The following is a 9,157-nucleotide window of genomic DNA, read 5'->3' on the forward strand; positions in this document are numbered from 1 at the left end:
GAACAAAACGCCCAATTTTCTGTTCTTGAATTTGGGTTAAGGATATTTATTTTTCTGTTTTTACTGATGCACAAATGTCTTTATGCATGTCATTTTCCTAAGTATGTTGTACTGGTAGCTACATCCTTGACTTATTAGTTAATAGTGTGCCAACACGTTATCCAATGTATACTCTTTGAGCATAACAATCATCATTCACATTTTTCCCATTTTCTACAGTCGCCATTTCTCTCGATTCAGTGCCACACTCCTGCCTTCTTCAACACTCATGCCTGACTGTCACAGATCTTCTTTCACTCAGTCCATCCTCCTCTTTGCTGGACATCTTCATTTCCTCTTACCTTTTTCCTGTCTGTCCCAAATCTCCTTCACCAGATTGTCTTCTGTTTTCTGCATGTGTCCAAACTACATAATCTGTTCTCTTTGATCTTTTCTGCAGTTGGTGCTACTTTGGCTTCTGCTTTTTTTGTCCTCATTTCTTCATCTGTCCCACAGAATGCATCCTATCACCCTTCTCAGGCACTTCATTTCCATCACCTCTAGCATCTTCATCTGCTGTGCCTTTACTGCCCAGGTTTCTGTACCATACAGTAGTACTGGTCTCACTACTGTCTTGCACACCTTACTTTTCGGCTTTTTTGGCATTCTTCTGTCATAGACTACACCCTCTATGTCAGTTGGCTGAAGCCCCTCTGATTCTAGCTTTGACCTCTTCATTCAGCCTTCCCTTCTCCTCAACCACCCATCTCAGATACTTGAAGCTATTTACCTGTTCCACTATCTTCCCTTCTATCTCATTTCTCAGCTTCTTATGCTTTCCCAGTTTGCTGACATTACCACTGTCTTATCTGTACTTAATTTCATCCCATGTACCTTCATTTTTGCATTCCGTTGCTCTATACTTTGCTGGAGTTCTTGCACTGAGTCTGCCTGTAGTGCCACATCATCTGCATACAGCAACTTTGTTGATCTGTCCCCTCCAACCTGTTTGCTAATGTAGTCCATCATCAGTATGAACAGCAGTAGGCTTAGAGCTGAACCCTGGTGAACACCCACTCCCACTGGGAACCCGTCTGTGAGCCTACACTAATTTTACCAGTGTTTCTGGGACTTCTAACCGCCGCAGTACTGCCTAGATTAGCTTTCTTGGGACCTTGTCATATGCCTTCTCCAAGTCTAGGAACACCCAGTTGGACTCTTTCCTCATTTCTAGTTTCTTCTCAAGTATCTGTTTCACTGCAAACATCGGGTCAGTTGTGCTGCATCCTGATCTGAATCCGAACTGCTCATCTCCCATCTTACATTCCACTACTCTGCATATCTGTAAAATCAGTAGTTTTTCTGTGTTGCGAACAGAATTTATAAGATTATTGCAGTCATTTTTTTGTAGGGAAATTACCCTTCATTTTTAACAGTGGATTATAGGTGAGTTGTTACCATGCATCATATATTCTATACTTTACTGGCATGGCATTTTTTTTTGGTTTTCATAAGTCCTGTGTGCTCCACCAACTAGCTACTGTCCCCCTATAGTGCCTTGGCAACAAAAGGAATCTGGAGCTGCCACTGGTATTCAGACACTACAGTTTCAGAGTATTAATATATTATGTGTACCTGCAGTACTATGTTAACACTGCAGTCTAGGAAAAGTTTCAGACTTTAATTTTGTCAGTTTAAAATCAGGAGTCAGACCATTATGTATATTATACCACCTGTTATATTGTCTGTGCAGTGCCCTCTTATCTTTACTCAGCAGTTGCTAAGGGATGAAAAAAATAAAACAAAAGTAATTACCTGTTGGTGGGACCATCCACACTAGATTATGGATTTGAGGATTGCTCTTAAATTTTCAGTGGTTTGTGAACCGTGCAATTTCTTGAAAGCTTGAGCTAAACTGAGTGCCTGTGGTATAACATCAGAGTGGTATTATTCCATCAGCGCAGAGGAGTAGACTGCTAGTGCAAACTTCAAGTAGAGTCTTCAGGAAAAGACGACAAGCAGCTGGAATACAATGAACCCTGGGAGACCATATCATGGAATTAACAAATTGTTAGTTTGTTAGTAATGTGGAAGACTGTTTTACTGTGCTATATAAGACAGCCAAGGTATAAACTGTAAAGTTGCTTAAAATTATTTTAATAAAAGATAAAGGGTATACTTTTTTTTTTGCAGTGTGCATCCCAGGAGTTATAAAAGAAATCACTAATGGAGGGGGGAGGTGACCACATTTCCTAGCTGCCTTTGAATGAGCACTTGTCCTTAAAATCAGCATGTCATTATATAATGCCTGCATAACTACAGTAGTGAAAATGAACAATGTAATCCATGTGGTTTTGCTGAGATGGACTTGGTGATATAACCACCGCATTTTCATCTGTTATAATCTGTGTTATTGGTAATGGTCAGTACACTGCTTGCAGAATAGAAATAAATCAATTCTACCTTGTCTGTTTTACAAGTATCATATGCTGTATCTTGAAAACTGCAATGTAATGATGTTGTTCTTTAAGAGTTATATTTTGGCCTGGTGGTCTGGGTTCCTATGAAACAAAGCAAGCCACGCTGATACTGAACAAGTTTTCAAAAATCACACAGCCATTAATTATTCAATTAAACAACCAGGTTTAAACCAGACTGTTTCTTTAAAACCTGTACTAAGGTATAAATAAATGTGTTTGAAACAGAATTCTGTGCTTCTGCAACTATTGTTTTTAACTAGGATTAATTGTTTAATTGAATAATTAATGGCTGTGTGATTTTTGATAGTATATAAAAATGGTTAGTATGTGTTAGTATTTTATACACTGATGAAGGGTTTGTTTGAGTTGAAAGCTTTGTTTTAGTAAACACTTGTTCAGTATCAGCAGTGCTTGGTTTGTTTCATACTACATCCAGTCTTGGTTTTATGAACTAAGCTTTGTTCTGCAACTGTTTGGCTTTTTGAGGTCTGAGTTCCTACACAGCTTACAAAGGCTTATTCAGATATGCTGATTTATCTAAGTTCCGTAATACTGAAATACTTTTTAATGTAGGCTAATTTGAAATTATTGAGAGCAGTAAGTTAATATTACTAATGGTAAACCAGGTCAGTACACTGCTTGCAGAATAGAAATAAATCAATTCTACCTTGAGTTAGAGCACATGGCTATGCCTGACATCAGGATTGCAAGGAGACCCTCAGGTGTAGCATAATAACTCCTAATATAGCTCCATTTTCCTGTAGCCTCAACCCACTCATTTTAGTCTTACTATTTGTTTAATTCCACTTGCAGCTGACCTTAGTTTTCATTTCAACTGCCACTACTGATGGGAACCCTAATGACTAAAAAGCGTCAAAAAAAGAGACACAGGAACAACTTCAATATTTTGAGGCCCCATAGGGAAGACAGGCTGGACGGAGCCTCCACTATCTATCTATTGTAATATTTCTAGTTCTCTTTCATTTTAACCTCTACAAAAATGTAATCTGGCTGGCTCAGTTTGTCCATCACTAACTCAGTTTTTTCTTTTGGCCTATACATCAGGCAGCTGTCTAGATGGTAAAAGTTAAATAGCGAGTGGCTAGTCTTCCTGTTTTGGAGGTGTAGAGAAAACATGGAATCAGGTACTACTTAACTCTCCCTACTAAGGCACATCAGTTCAGCCACTAGAAAACAGGAAGACAAGCCTTCTGTGAAGGAAGAACTTCTTCTTTAACTTAGCCTTTTTAATTGATCTGTTAAGACAATTTGCCTTATTCTGGTAATTGGCATTTTCGTTATTTAATATACCATATAGTATACCTATGGTTGGCATAATGGCATAATGGTTAAGATGATTACCTTATAGACACAAGATGCAGGGTTTGATTCTCACATGGGGTAAGTGGCTATGCTTAAAATGGCCCACAAGGGCAGTTAGCCTAGTATGAACCTATGATGGAATTAACCTATGATGTTTTAATTTATTACTCTGTTCTGTTAACTTGCTTACTGATTAAGCATATACATGAGGTCATAGTTGAAGCACTGAGTACTAACAGCTATATATGTGTCCCATCCAGAATGTCACTACATTCTACAGAAGTGGAGCATTAGAGCTTGTAGCCAAGACAGTGGAGGATGCAAAATACCTCCTGGATGCTCATCTAGTACCTGAAAATACTTTTATCTTTTTCATTATAGTACTATATTGGCAGGGATATGCTGAGTAGCTACACAGCAGCTAAACTCAGCTGTGATTATTGTTCGTAATAGCTTGCATAAATTAAGTAAACTCAGCAGTTTAAACACTATTTTACATAAAACAATAACTACCTCAGAACAAGTATGTGAAAATGAGATCTGTGAGGCTATAAATAAGTCATCTTAAAAGACATATTATAGTTTGTCACACAAATAGAGGGACTTATTGGAAGGAGTTATTAAAGAGAAGCACATAAAATTCATGGAGGCAGACGAAGGTGAGATTTTGGTAATAATGGATACCAGGATGTATACAGTTAGAAAAGAAGGGTTGCTACCAATTCCAGAACACTATAAGCAGATGAATTTAAGCACAATTAACAAAGCTTACAGCAAAATAGATAAAACTGTGTTAAACTTATTTAGTAATGGTTTCACTTAACAAACTGTCCTTAACTTATGTCTTGCAACTGAATCTATGATAATAGCGTTTTTGGTATTCACAACGTTCGCAAGAACTAGGTTGGTCTTCATTACAAATGCAGTGTCTGATATTATTGACTGACTGTAATGGTCTGCAAGTTATTTTTATTAAATTATTTACCATTTGTTTCAAGGGATAGGAAATGTATAAATGGAAAAGGACGTTTTGTAAAATCAGAGACAGTTGAGGAGGATGAGTGGTGTCCAAGGGGGGGGTGCCTGACATATCTCTAAAAAGTTGTGCTCATGACTTCCTGACAAGGCCAGGAGGAACATTAGATGACACCAAGGAGGAATTTTAAATATTGCTCTGAGTCACTTAAAATGTTAATAGAGCAACAGGTCTAGCATCACAATGCAGTTTCTGAGCAACAGAAGAATAAAATTCTATTGTAGGCATTATTGACTGAATTTAATCATCCATGATTTATGACAACTAGGAAAAAATAAGAGGCTAGATCAGGGATATTCTGTAAACTCAAGAACAGGTAAGAGGTATGGTGGTGTGGTCATATGTGAGTGTGTGTTTGAGTATGTGTGTGTGCGTGTGTGTGTATATATATGTGTCTGCAAGTATTCAAATGTGTGCATGTGTGTGGAACTGAGGGTAATGCTACTCAGTGCTAGAAGTCTAAATCTCAAAATGCACTCACTCGAGGCACTCCTTAAAATGGAGAACATCGATATCTGTGCAATGACTGAGACCTGGTTCAAGGCTCCAGAGAGCACCCCTGCACTACCAGGCTATAACTCATACCACACTTTTCGGCCATGTAACCTGGACCAAAACACCAAAGGTGGAGGTGTGTCCATATTCATTAAGGATATCCACTCCTCCAGGCTAGCTGCTCAGCATAATCCATCCGAGGTTATCCAAGTGCAACTAACTCTGGGCAAAACTGCAATCCAAATTGTAGCTTGCTACAGATCCCCCACAATGGCCCAGGATTACCACTCCTCTTTTCTTGATGTACTGGAAAATATTAGGGTTCAACCAAACACCTTAATAATGGGCGACTTCAACTACCCCACCATTAACTGGGAAAACTACTCATGTACCAACTACTTAGCTCAATGCTTTCTGGAATTCATAAACTCCAATGCCCTGGATCAACTTATCCACACCCACACCAGGGGCAACAATATACAAGACCTAGTCATTACCAACATGAGTGACCGGTGTTCCACACCTGAAGTCAACTCCTCACTGGTCTGATCCGACCATAAGCTAATCACCCTTGATATCCACATCCCACCCCCACCCCCCATTAAGGAAACCATGGTAAAACATTTCTCCAAAGCCAACTTCATGCTTCTTAAGACAGAAGTGGTGAACTTCATGACACCCATGCAGATGGACAATACAGTTACAACTGCTGAATCCTACACAAATGCACTCTAAAAGCACTTACACAAGTGCATGGATCGTGCTATCCCAAACAGAACCAAGACGCTATCCTCCAAAAAAAAGGAAGCCAATCTAGTGGTCCCCTGCCATAAACAAACTGTACAACAGAAGGAAGAAACTGTTGCAAAAAAGAGTAAAATCCCATGAGTGGAGGAGCTCCCTGGTCAGCCTCAGTAAGAAGCTGAGATCCCTTATAAGATCCTCCAAAGCTAGCTACAAAAACAAAGTCACCACTAATTCTAAGGATAACCACAAAGCATTCTATAGCTATGTCAAGAATTTTGATGGCAACACCCAGATCTGCTTTGAGTTACAGCACAACGGCACGAAAATTACAGAACCAACTGATATTGCCAACATCCTGGGAGATAGGTTCAGTGCTAACCCCCCCCCCAAAGGGCCCATACCTATACAGGAAGACTGCAGAGTCCCTGTAATCACAACTACGCAGGTAAAAGCTGCACTCTCTAAAGCCAAAAACACAGCATCCATGGGACCGGAAAACATCCCAGGCTGCATTTTACACGAACTTCAGAATGAACTGGCTCCCCACCTAAGCAACATGTTCAATAATAGCCTCGCACGAGGCTTTGTGCCCACTGAATGGTGCACAGCAACAGTTATACCACTCCACAAAGGGGGAGCCAACACTGATCCCGGGAACTATTGCCCTATTAGCCTGACGAGCCTGGTCTGCAAGGCCATGGAACGTATCATCATGGAACTCATAAACAAAGACATTGGTAACCTCCAAACTCCTGAACTTGATCAACTTCTTTGTGGCAGTCACCAAAGCCATAGATGAGGGTAAGGTGGTTCACACAGCCTATCTTGACCTCGCCAAGGCTTTTGACACCATCCCCCATTCTGGAATTATAGCTAAACTCACTAAACTAGGTATAAATACCTACATCACAAGATGGGTTGCCAACTGGCTCATTGACAGAACCCACACTGTAAAAGTTGCAGATTCCAAATCTGATCTCAAACCAGTGACAAGTGGAGTACCACAGGGTTCAGTCCTGGGACCTCTCCTGTTTGGTATCTACTTCTCTGAAGTACAGGCTAACACAGAAGGCCTCTGGCTAACGAAGTTCGCAGATGACTGCAAACTAGGAGCCATAGTCAAGTCCCCAAATGATGTGGACATCCTACAGAAGGGCCTCGCTGAGACAGATGCCTGGTGTCAGAGCCATGGCCTCAAGCTCAATGACAAAAAGTGCAGTGTCATCCCCTTTGGTAACAACTCTGTACCCATGAACTACCACATAGGCAGCAATCTACTTAACACTGAATGTGTGATAAGAGACCTTGGGACCCAGGTGGACAGTAGTCTCTCCTTTGATAGTCACATCACCACAGTAGTCAGGAAGTCCTTCTACATGGCACACCTCATCATAAAAGGGTTCTCATCCAGGAAAAAAGAGGTCATAGTTTCCCTATACTCGACACACATTAGACCCATTATAGAGTACAACGCCCCTTTTGGAATGTACCTCACAAGACATCTGCAGTAGCTGGAAAGGCCACAGAAGTACCTCACAAAGAGGATTACTGGCCTCAAACAAATGCCCTATACTGACCGTCTCAAAAAACTCCAGCTTTACTCCGCAGCATATCACCTACTCTGAGGTGATCTCTGCCTAACATATAAAGCTATGTCAAACCAAGAGCTGTTGGACATTCTACACCTAAAGAAATCCCAATCCCTCCAAGCTACATGCTCTAGGGACCTAAACCTTGTCACCACAATAAACAGAACATGCTGGAGGGATAGATTCCTGTCCCAGAGACTTCCCATACTCTGGAACAGGCTACCCATCTATGCGAAACAAAGTTCTTCATTAGCACTCTTCAAGAAAAATCTTGACGAATGAATGGGAAATAGGAAATACACCCCGGGGATCACTTCTGTGTCTCTGCTCGATAGTGGCACAGGAAAATAACTTTCTTGGGTGGCCAGGGAACCTTGTTGGCTAGGCTTACATAGGCCCTTGGGCCAATAGCCTAGTACCTACCTATGAACCTATAAGAATGAATGTGGAGTGTTCCAACACCATACATGAGTGGCTAATGGTGATTACAGCAAGAAAGTACTGATTAACACTAGCAGTAACACCGCACAATTCACAGATATGCAAATAGCGAGGACTTTCCTCATTGTGGCTAACATGTCTTTGAATCATATTTTCGTTGATGACAGAAACTGCTACTTTGGCTGCAACACTTTCCATAAGTACAGGATGATCTTTCGGAATCCTGACCACTGTATATCACACAAAAAAGGAAGGGTACATTTCCATGTGGTTTTTGTGGTTGTTCTGGATACATTATAAATAGCTCATACTTTTGTAATAGAGCAGGAAAATTTTATGGAGTTAAGCAATACAGAAATGTGATCTATGTAGCCAATTGCACACCCTATTCTTCATTTTATGTAGGAAGAACTAGTAGAAAACTTCAACACAGAACACAGGATCATCTATAGTCTGTTAGAAGAAACAAAGCACATAATGTTTTGTATAGGCACACTACTGTGCATGAATATTTTCAAATGTTTTTGTTTCTTGTCTTGGAATGAGTGCAGGGAGAAGACTTGAAGATATTTTCTGAAGGAAACTATTCTGCCAATTCGAACTGGCTGCTGCCAATCCTACAGGAATAAATTAATTTAATTCTAGCAAATCAGAACTTTAAAATAAGCATCTGAGATGGCTATCATTTAAATTTTCATATGTTTAGTTCCCTTTTGTATATTTTGGTACACTGATCAATGAATTTTGTTTTGCATTTTAAATGTTTTATTAACAATGAAAATTTATCCTTGATGTTTTGAACTTGGAAAAAGTACTTGAATGGTATATGTTAGTCATGTGATGTATTGAAACTCTTATTTAAGTGGAGATTTGTGAGTGAACATTCAATCTGATGAAATCCAGGTAAAATGTCATTGATGAAAGGACTTAATACAGTTTTTGGCTTGGTGGCGCTCTTATTTATATATACACGTACAGATGCTTATTTGTGTGTGCATGTGTGTGTGTGTGTGTGTGTGTGTGTGTGTGTGTGTGTGTGTGTGTGATTGAGTATATAACTCATATCA

Source organism: Protopterus annectens, chromosome 8.part1 (genome assembly GCF_019279795.1).
Source record: "Protopterus annectens isolate FY-2018-M chromosome 8.part1, PAN1.0, whole genome shotgun sequence".
Classification (NCBI taxonomy): Eukaryota; Metazoa; Chordata; order Ceratodontiformes; family Protopteridae; genus Protopterus; species Protopterus annectens.